Genomic DNA, 9,785 nt, shown 5'->3' with positions numbered 1-9,785 from the left:
GAATCGGAACTGTAAATGCTTCACCCGTTTGATGTCTGATAAAGATTAAGCCACCCAAAAGGTGGCACGGGCATGGATAGCCGTAATGCTTCACCCAAGTTCTTTCTGTATAAATAATCGCCAACAGAACCTAAACACCTAACCTAACTTACGCCTAACTATATATAGTACTTTAATATATAATATTAATATATATAATTCAATAATAAAGTGCGCAAGATCATGGCACAGTAACACACTGAAATCACAATAGCGTGATGCATCAAATGAATCCTGCTCACAGAGTTTGTGAATCCTGCTTCACAGTTCCTGCTCACAGAGTGTGCATCTGGAGTGCTCGGGAACGGGAGATTCAACACATAGGAGGCCTGGTTGACGACCGGGCCGCGGGGACACTAAGCCCCGGAAGCACCTCAAGGTAACCTCAAGGTAAGGTAACCTGTAGCCACCTACCACAGGCAACCAAAGCCCAACCTGTTCCTGGTAACCACAGTATCGCACTGCCTGGTGGACATTTTGCGCTGCGCTTATATACAAGTATCAGATTTAAACAAACTATGTTTTGTATACTAGTGCTTTCAGGTCTATGAGAGTCTGCAATTTCACTATCAGACCTGAAAGTTTGGAGCAATAAAATCTTAACAATACAAAAGGGGATATGTAAGTTTAGTTCATCTTCATCCTTGTAATATGATAAGTATTGTAAATGTGTGGCCAAGTCTGTGGTTGAAATTAAAAACTACTCTGAAGTGCCTGAAGGTATGAATAAGGCGCCCACTTGATTGTCCTTGTGGGGGTTGAGCTCCGGCTCTTTGGTCCAGCTCGTGAACCTTCAGTCATCTGGTGTACACGTTCCTGATCGTACTGGGAGAATATTGGAATAACATCCTGTATTATTTAAAAACATTTCCCGTGCCAGGAATCGAACCCGGGCCTCGCGGGTGAGAGCCGCGTATCCTAGCCACTAGACAACACGGGATATGGAGCAAACAAGGTTAGCACAAATATTATTGCTGCCTTATGGTGATCCTCAAATTAATGCCCCACGTTAAGTTGAGTTTTTTGTTTTAAATCTTAATTAAAACCCTAATAAAATGTCGTATATCGGGGTTAGGGACACGTGGAGCACCTTTATAGTTATCGACATTAGAGCCCTACCAAAGAGCGAGCCTGTTCGCATACGGTCACCCATCCAGCGCCTGCCAGACTCGACAGTACTTAACCAACTAATGGAGTGTCGAGCTCATCATTCTCTGCACAAAGTCATTAGGAAGTTTTTGCTGTAAATAGATATTCAAGTATCTTGTGAAAACAAAATTTGTAATACACAATCTAAATTTTGACCAAAAGAAACGCACGAGAACAAATTTGTGAATATAAAATTGTTTTCCGCGTAGTTAACTGTATCCCGTGTTGTCTAGTGGCTAGGATACGCGGCTCTCACCCGCGAGGCCCGGGTTCGATTCCCGGCACGGGAATGCTTTTCCACGTAGCTACTTGATGCAGCTTTCACCTTTCAGCAATGAAAGAACAACCAATTATAAACGCGGAGAGAGGACACGTGGTACCACGTGGAAAAGTGGAAAGCTACGTGGAAAAGCATTCCCGTATCGGGAATCGAACCCGGGCTCAACAGTACCCAGGAGAAAGTACATGATCATCATCTACTTAATTGGCCTATCTTGGTTATCTTGAGATGATTTCGGGGCTTAGCATCCTCGCGGCCCGATCCTTGGCCTGGCATGTTTATAACTGGGTCAAACGATTTGACCACCAGTCTTTATTTAACTGGTTTTGATTTATTTAACTGATCCTGTGTGATCTAATTTCCTGTGATTATTTTTTTTTTTTTTTTTTTTTTTTTTTTTTTTTTTTTTTTTAGATATATACAAGAGTTGTTACATTCTTGTACAGCCACTAGTACGCGTAGCGTTTCAGGCAAGTCCTTAATCCTATGGTCCCTGGAATACGATCCCCTGCCGCGAAGAATCGTTTTTTCATCCAAGTACACATTTTACTGTTGCGTTAAACAGAGGCTACAGTTAAGGAATTGCGCCCAGTAAATCCTCCCCGGCCAGGATACGAACCCATGACATAGCGCTCGCGGAACGCCAGGCGAGTGTCTTACCACTACACCACGGAGACTGTTAAATATTATATATATATATATATATACATATACTTATATATATATACTTATATATATACATATATATAAGGCACAATACATTCTTCACCATACCATCTAGCTCCTGAAGAAATGTAAGGAAATACTCATTCCTTGTACTGGTGGCCAACAAGTGGAATTTACTGAAAGAAGAAGTTGAGGAAGCCACCTCCATCCATAACTTTAAGACCAGATTAGTTCACTTATAAGACGATAGGTACAACAAGGCTACTAGGCGAGGGATAAAGGGGTAGACCTCACTATCAACCTATGTATTGATACGTAAATATTTTTTAAATAATTTTTTTTTTAAATCTATATATTAAGACAGTTCCCAATGATGAACGAGGTGACTAAGCAAAGACTGTACACCGGTTGATTGACGGTTGAGAGGCGGGACCAAAGAGCCGAAGCCCAACCCCCGCAAGCACAACTAGGTGATTACATACACAAAGTTAAATTAGCAGTCTCCGTGGTGTAGTGGTAAGACACTCGCCTGGCGTTCCGCGAGCGCTATGTCATGGGTTCGTATCCTGGCCGGGGAGGATTTACTGGGCGCAATTCCTTAACTGTAGCCTCTGTTTAACGCAACAGTAAAATGTGTACTTGGATGAAAAAACGATTCTTCGCGGCAGGGGATCGTATTCCAGGGACCATAGGATTAAGGACTTGCCCGAAACGCTACGCGTACTAGTGGCTGTACAAGAATGTAACAACTCTTGTATATATCTCAAAAAAAAAAAAAAAAAAAAAAAAAAAAAAAAAAATATACATATCATTAGAACTTTCCAATGACTTGGTGCAGTATATGATGAGCTTGTGGGCCAACCGGTTGGTTAAGCACTGATGCGTCTGCCCAGTAGTGGATGGGTGACCATGAGGACCTCCTCTCCATAGCAATTGTAGTCTATCATATCTTTGATTAGGGTTTAATTAAAGACAGCAGGAAATCTTGTGGTTCTACACTCATATACTTGAAACACATCTGTCAGTGACCCTCAGGTTAACATGGCAAGTTTAGACAGCGAAACAACTGTCTTGAGTTAGAAAAGTTCTGAAGATGTACTCTCATATCCCGTGTTGTCTAGTGGTTAGGATACGCGGCTCTCACCCGCGAGGCCCGGGTTCGATTCCCGGCACGGGAAGATTTTTAAATAACCAATACCATGATGATGAAGTAGCTTTGTACATTACTTACAGCAGTACATTACTAAGTACATTACTTAGTACCTCCGTCGTGAGGAACTCCACTCACACCTTCAGGCACCTCACAGTACCTGGTCGTTCACTCACACCGGCAACACATGTAGTGACGTTTGTACTGGCTCAAGTCAACAGTCAGGAGGATTGTGCTTGTGGATGAAAGGTATTGTGGAAGAGGCAGTGGAAGGAGGTATTTATTTTGGGATAAAGAGCTTGGGATAAATGGGGTGGATGAGAGGTGGTAGAAGGAGTCTCAATGAGCTGGGATTACAGAGCTTGGGATTGGGATTTATGTTTTTTTTAAGGGAGGAGGGGGTGTTACGATGTTGGTGACGTCTGAAACACAGAGATTACGACCGATTCAAACATACTACGACCGTCTGAAACATACTACGAGCGTCTGAAATAGATTCTACGAGTGTCTGAAACATACTACGAGCGTCTGAAATAGATTCTACGAGCGTCTGAAACATAGTACGAGCGTCTGAATCACAAATATTACGAGTTTCTGAAACATTGTGACGAATGTCCTGGAGTGCAAGACACGGGAGCTCCTATAGTCATGGGATGATTTTTGAGACTGAGCAAGTTCTCGAGGAAACTAATTCTCGAAGACACCGATAAGTTTTCAGGAAATAGTGAAGTTCGCGAGAAGAGAATGTTGCTAATCCGAAGTGGGTTACGCCAACTAAAGTCTTGATTAAATAAGGTCGTAAGGGGACATAAGGGAGGTCATAAGACAGTCTTAATGACCGGGTGCGATAAGGGTTAAGGTCTTGAAGACACCAGAAAGCAATTTACAGACGTTCACGTGTTTATTAATGCGACATCAGGAATATCTTTCCAACTTCGATAGACAATTGTTTACACAAGAATGTTTTATTTTAAGAAGTATACGAGTTCCCAAATTCCCCAACATGCCTGCACTTCCTGAACTCATTATGTCCCCGAGGGGAATAATTTGGTGGCCTCGACAGGGGACAGGAAGTTGGTGACTTGTCAAAAAGATTCCTTTCCCTCCCCCCCCTCACAACAATTGTTCTCCAGGATTTTTTCCATCTGAATTTTCCAATGAAGTTTTGTCTTGTCATTTACGAATGACTAAACTCTCCTCCTCCGCCCTCCGGGTGAGTGTACGTGGGCAGGTGGCTTCCCTCCTTATGAGCAGAGTATACATATGGGGTCCATCTCCCTCCACCGGCACACAGCACCGCTCCTGTGCCAGGTAAGTTCACCACGGGCTCACCATAGCCCGTGCTACTTGGTTAACTTGTTCCGAGTAGCTGAATCTATAACAACAACAACATCCCTCCATAGGACTTATGAGCAGAGTATACATAAAGGTGCAAGGTAATGAAATTTCGTGGAGGGAGCAGGAGGCTGAACACAAGGTACCATCTGGGAGGTGAAATCCTGCAAGCGTCAAATAGAAAGATCGGGGGGAAGGGGTTGATGTCACACCGAACCTGTCCCCAGAGGCCCACATCAATATGATATCATCAGCGGCATATGCTAGATTGGCCAACATAAGAACTGCCTTTAGAAACTTGTGTAAGGAATCATTCAGAACCTTGTATACCACTTATGTCGGACCAATCCTGCAGTATGCAGCTCTAGCATGGAGTCCATACCTAGTTAAACTTCAAACTCAAGACAAAACGTTTGATAGAGAAGATCCAGTGGTATCTCACCAGATTAGTCCCAGAACTGATAGGAATGGCTGACGAGGAAAAACTACGGGAGCTAAACCTCACGTCTCTGGAAGACAAAAGAGTAAGGGGAGACATAATCACCACCTACAAAATTCTCACATGAATTAACAGGGTGGACAATGACAAACTATTTAACACGGGTTGAATACGAACAAGGGGACACAGGTGGAAACTTGAGTACCCAAATGAACCACAGAGACATTATAAATAATTTGTCCAGTGTCAGAGTGGTTAACAGGTGGAATGCATTAGGCAGTGATGTGGTGGAGGCTGACTCCATACACAGTTTCAAATGTTGATATGATAGAGCCCAGTAGGCTCAAGAATCTGCACATCAGTTGATTGACAGTTGAGAGGCAAGACCAAAGAGCTAAAGCTCAACCCCCACAATCACAACTAGGCGAGTACACTGAGGTGCAGAAATAATAAAGTAGCCGCTGCTGACCACAACAGTCAAATCTATTGCGCCAGATATTACATCCCGTGTTGTCTAGTGGCTAGGATACGCGGCTCTCACCCGCGAGGCCCAGGTTCGATTCCCGGCACGGGAAGTCTTTTCGTAATTAAGGAAGAGTAAGAGTACCTCCGAAAGTACAAAAAAAAAGTCAACATGTATAAATTACAGGCAACTCATCATTATTAAAAAGAACTTATAGTATCTTGGTCGAAAGTTTATGTAGTGACTGACCACCAAAAAGTTATTTTTTTGTACTTATAATTTCAGTCCGAAAAAAATTAATCTAAAGCCAAGCTGAAATATTCCTAGGCCTATTATAGCACAAACATTTATATTTTTATATTAGGATTTTTTATTTTATATTACAAATTTACTGTATTAGGCCTAAAATTCATAAATGTTAGGTTAGGGTGAGTTCTTTATTTACTCTGCGGTTAAAAAACTTCTATTTGGCCAAGGTCAGTAGTACAAAACGTCAACTTTCTGGTGGTCCATCACTACACATTGGTACTTTTGACAAAATACGAGTATCTTTTCACAGCATTTTACAAAATACGAGTATCTTTTTACAGTATTTTACAAAATACGAGTATCTTTTTACAGTATTTTACAAAATACAAGTATCTATCTTTTTAAAAGTAAGGGCTAAACCAGGAAGAGGCATATATATATCCAGTCCCTGACAAAGGGAATTACCTATCAACTTTGCACAACTTAAAACATTACCTCGCTGCTTCAAGCACATTGACTTATGAGCACAAGGCAATGAGGAGACGCGGGAGAGAACTGCGGTGAGCAATTATGTGATAGCGAGGGGGGAGGAAGGCCGTGTCGGACACCGAGAAACCTAGCCTTAAATAATAACCCTTAAAATGTAAAATAGCCAGGTGGAATCACGTGAATAGGATATATAGGGTCCCATCCAAACTCTCTCCCATCCCCCAGAAGAATGGAGCGCCGCCCCCCTCGGAAGAAGGGGGCCGCCAAGACGTATACCCTGTAGCAAAGGGGGCACCAGGAGGGCCGTGCTGTTGGGATATACCAGGCTAGGGCACGATCCCCAGGGGCACGCGTCGTGGGTGGCGCCATGTTGTGAGTACTACCCAGGGTTGGTAAGGGTACGGGCCTAACCTTTATAAAAAAAATAAACACACACATTACACTCATTTGAATACACTACGGTGCACATATAATAAAGTAGACGTTGCTGAACACAACAGTTAAATCTATTGCGTCAAACGCTTACATCCCGTGTTGTCTAGTGGCTAGGATACGCGGCTCTCACCCGCGAGGCCCGGGTTCGATTCCCGGCACGGGAAGTCTTTTCTAAATTAAAAAAGATAAGGATCTGTATGCATATAACTAATACATATACTCCCACCCCTAGGGAGGCGTGGGAGTTTGTTTCGGTACTTAGTTCAGACTACACACAAGGGTACTGATTAATATCTACCATATACTAATATACTACTAATATATTAATATACTAATACATATACTACGCTCCTTCCACCACGCTGGGAGGTGACACAAAACGCCGTGGTAGATCGGGCACCAAAATTTTGAAATGGACGCGGACTCGGAAAACAGCAAGTCAAGGGGTGGGCAACAGAGTTACAGGAAGTGTTAACCAGAGCACAGAAAAAACGGAGAAAAGGGGCAATGAGGAAGTCTCAACAGTGATAGGAAGACGAGAGTTGAGCAATTACCGTGGGTTGCATCTTGGGGGAAGGTCAGTAGTTGGTAGGCGAGGGAACCTCAATTACCCTAAGTACAGGCATTCCGTCCCTCACAAAGGGAATTACCTGTCAACCTTATACAACTTAAACATTCCCTCACTGCTTCAAGCACATTGCTAATGGGCACTAGGCAATGACGAGGAGCCGCGGGAGCTAAATGTGGTGAAGCAGTCAAGGAATAGCGAGTGGGAGGAAGACCGTGTCGCCCACGTCCAGCATTAATCTTAAACAACAAAACACGGTGGAATAACATGAACAAGATGTAGATCCATCCAGCCCTCTCCATATCTTAGAAGCATGACAGGGAAGGCGCTGCCCAGAGAGGTAACGTAAGGTGCTTTTACACTGCTGTCTTCACTAAGGGGAAACACACAGAGGAATGTGTATCTAGAAATAGACTGCCATGCAGTATCCATCAAACATTTACGCAATCACTTACGAAACCTATGCATCTTTCCACAATTATGGCCAATTTGTGTATATGTATTAAACACTTTGCGAGGTCTAAAGTAGTTTACAACAATAATAACCTTGGTTTGTGAAGCCTCGAAGTACGAAACCCGTTTAATGTAAACAAACAGCCCATAATTCTTAAAAGATGTACAGGTTTCGTAAATGTTTGATGAATTCTGGCAGAGTCTACTTCTAGCACTAAAGCACATTTCTCTATTGATGTCTCTTATTGTAGACAGCTGTGTGAAAGCTTCCTACATTCCCCGTTAAGAGACTCTAGTCTCTTCTAACTCCATACACGCCAGGTGCTTTCAGTCTTAAGTCTCCGAAGGAATTGGTTGACTTATTACGAGGGTTGAGACATCTCTGGAGCTAACCGAATACATTCTGTGTTGTCTAGTGGCTAGGATACGCGGCTCTCACCCGTGAGGCCCGGGTTCGATTCCCGGCACGGGAAGTCTTTTCTTACCCATAACTCCATAGATTGTGATTTATGGGTTCATCAATATCACACTGCATGATATATCACCGAGAAAACCCTTCTGGGGCAACTTGAACCGCCTGTTCTGGCGACTTCCAGACACCTGCATTAATCCACTCGGCTACCTTAGGACAAAAACCTGGCAACCAACGTTATTTAATTCACTAGCAGGTTCTAGAGGCTCGAATCGGTACCCAACCAGGATTTTGCGATAGGCCCGCTTACACTACGGCTAGTGGGTAATGGTATTCACACCCCTTACACCTCTGCTTCAGATCAGAATCACAATGCCATGATATATTAATCAGTTCCGGGATGAGAGGCTTTAGTTCCATCGTTGCTGAATGGGTTTAGGCTAGGTCTGAGAATCAGACTGATAAAGATTAAGCCACCCAAAAGGTGGCACGGGTTATGAATAGCCCGTAATAACACCGAGAATTGCCAGAACCGCCGGTTCGTTGTTGTTTTAGATTTAGCTACTCAGAACTTAATGTCCATGTAGCACGGGCTATGGAGAGCCCGTAATTGAGTTCGGTTATTCGCGATAACCTTGTTACTGTGATATTTGGGTCAAAGTTTTAAATGGAGGTGGGGTTTCCTCCTTTTTCCCTATTTCTTTTTCGCTTGAGAATTACCAGAACTGCCAGTTCGTATACCCCTTCACCATGTGGTGCAGGGGAGTAAGGTGCCCGGCTTGGGGTTCCCACAGTGCTGGTTACAGTCACTGCATTTCCCCTAATTGATTTCCTCGTTGATATATCATGTTAGTGTGATTTCTTAGTGTAACTCGTACTATTACTGATATAACTTTTGATTTAGGAACTTTATTTGCCAGTGATTTATAAAACCATTCGCCAACTCCTAAACAATAAGAAATAGATGAACATCTTGGCTTATTATTTACTCCATCACTCGGAGATTATTACTTAGGATCACCACATCATTCCCAAACAATGGTCAAATAAGATAATTAACTTTTAAGAAGAACAAAATTGCCCACAAAAGCCAAATGAATGAACATTACGATTAACACAGCTGGACGGCGGACGGATGGTACGTCACCGGTCCATCCATGGTGATGGATGGTACTTGGTGAGTACAGCTGGATGCCGCTTGGGAGCGGACGGGTGTCGTGGGGGTGGACGGGTGTGCTGGGGCGGACGGGCGTGCTGGGGCGGACGGGTGCCCTGGAGCGGACGGGTGCCGTGGGGCGGAAAGTTGGGTGGGTCGGGTGGAGTCACTTGCTGTCACCACCACAAGGAGGAATAGATCGTTCTGGGCCTCCTGGAAGGCACTTGTTGTCTTTCAAACTTTATCCCGACCCTGTTGAGCTTGCAGGAGGATGCAGGTTTGGGAAGTGGGGGTGCAGGAGTAGGTTAGGGGTGGGTGTGTGTGTGTGTAGGGGTGTGGGGGAGTAAGGTAACATTGGAAAGTAATTATCAAAAGAAGGCACCAAGCCCCGATGTCTATGTAGCGGTTGCACCAGAAAGTATGACTATAGGAAGGCGTTTTTGACTTTGAGAAGCAGTATGTGGCATGACTTTCTTTTGGACTTTGCTGTGAACTTTCCCAT

The 9,785-nt window shown here is 43.6% G+C and overlaps 6 non-coding genes across 6 annotated transcripts; 5 read left to right on the top strand and 1 right to left on the bottom strand.

Annotated features, from left to right (window-relative positions):
* Positions 1–907: 907 nt before the first annotated feature.
* Positions 908–979, bottom strand: TRNAE-CUC (transfer RNA glutamic acid (anticodon CUC)). Its single transcript has one exon. It is a non-coding gene; the product is annotated as a tRNA-Glu (tRNA).
* A 427-nt stretch (positions 980–1,406) lies between these two features.
* Positions 1,407–1,478, top strand: TRNAE-CUC (transfer RNA glutamic acid (anticodon CUC)). Its single transcript has one exon. It is a non-coding gene; the product is annotated as a tRNA-Glu (tRNA).
* A 1,762-nt stretch (positions 1,479–3,240) lies between these two features.
* TRNAE-CUC (transfer RNA glutamic acid (anticodon CUC)) lies at positions 3,241–3,312 on the top strand. Its single transcript has one exon. It is a non-coding gene; the product is annotated as a tRNA-Glu (tRNA).
* A 2,249-nt stretch (positions 3,313–5,561) lies between these two features.
* On the top strand, positions 5,562–5,633 carry TRNAE-CUC (transfer RNA glutamic acid (anticodon CUC)). Its single transcript has one exon. It is a non-coding gene; the product is annotated as a tRNA-Glu (tRNA).
* A 1,153-nt stretch (positions 5,634–6,786) lies between these two features.
* On the top strand, positions 6,787–6,858 carry TRNAE-CUC (transfer RNA glutamic acid (anticodon CUC)). The gene has a single exon. It is a non-coding gene; the product is annotated as a tRNA-Glu (tRNA).
* A 1,258-nt stretch (positions 6,859–8,116) lies between these two features.
* TRNAE-CUC (transfer RNA glutamic acid (anticodon CUC)) lies at positions 8,117–8,188 on the top strand. The gene has a single exon. It is a non-coding gene; the product is annotated as a tRNA-Glu (tRNA).
* Positions 8,189–9,785: the final 1,597 nt, after the last annotated feature.

This window comes from Procambarus clarkii, chromosome 72 (assembly GCF_040958095.1).
Source record: "Procambarus clarkii isolate CNS0578487 chromosome 72, FALCON_Pclarkii_2.0, whole genome shotgun sequence".
Lineage (NCBI taxonomy): Eukaryota > Metazoa > Arthropoda > Malacostraca > Decapoda > Cambaridae > Procambarus > Procambarus clarkii.
Note: the sequence above shows the minus strand (reverse complement) of the source record. Positions and strands in the feature narration are given on the sequence as shown.